Raw genomic sequence first — 962 nt, 5'->3', positions numbered from 1 at the left:
ATATAAATTTGTTATTTACAGTATTTTTTATAGTATAAAACATAAATTTTTTATTTTCTCCTATTTTTATTACAATAATGCTCTGCATCTAAGTAATTTTTCTAACCAAGTCTAATGATGTTATTTTCTCTACGTGCCGCGCCACCTTTTCTTTCATGCTTTCATAATAGACTTTTAATGTAAATCTCTTCAACGTAAAGCTTCCTTATTCGTTCTTCTTCAACGTAAAGCTTCTACGTTCTTCTCTGATTTCTCTTCAGATTTTCGTTCGTTTTTGTTGTGTTTCTCCTCTGATTTCTTCTCTTTCTCTTCAAATTTTGGTCTGCATTTGAATAGCATATTATTCTTCTGAATCGAATAGCATATTATTCTTCTAAATCGAATAGCATGTTATCAAAACAATGAATGATTTAAGTTTAAATCAGTTGAATGAGAGTGATTTGGATTATTCTTCTGAATTGAATCAAGTGAACGAGGTTTGTATTGGTCTTCATTTTATCTAGTTTCATTCTTCAACAATTTTGAATTAAATGAAATAGAATGCAATTGAATAAAGTAATAAAATCAGTGTTCAATTTTCGGTTCATTTGGTATTATACAATGATTTTGTTTTGATAATATTTTCGGTTCATTCTAGAGTGCAGGAATTTCTGAATTTGAATTTATATAACGGACACTTTTTGGTTTATTTGTTATTACACAATGGTCTTGTTATGATATTATTTCAGTTCATTCATCAACAATTTTGAATTGAATGGAATGGAATGCAATTGAATAAAGTGATAATAAATAATTTTTTCCTTCTTTGCTAAAATCAGTGTTGTTTATGAATTTGAATTTAGATAGAATGCAGGAGTTTCTGAATTTATAGAATGCATATATTTTGGTTCATTGGTTATTACACAATGGTCTTATTATGACAATATTTTGGTTCATTTTATAGTCCAGGTGTGTTGTCAATG

This window comes from Arachis hypogaea, chromosome 13 (genome assembly GCF_003086295.3).
Source record: "Arachis hypogaea cultivar Tifrunner chromosome 13, arahy.Tifrunner.gnm2.J5K5, whole genome shotgun sequence".
In the NCBI taxonomy this organism is placed as follows: Eukaryota; Viridiplantae; Streptophyta; class Magnoliopsida; order Fabales; family Fabaceae; genus Arachis; species Arachis hypogaea.
This window is presented reverse-complemented; position numbering follows the sequence as displayed.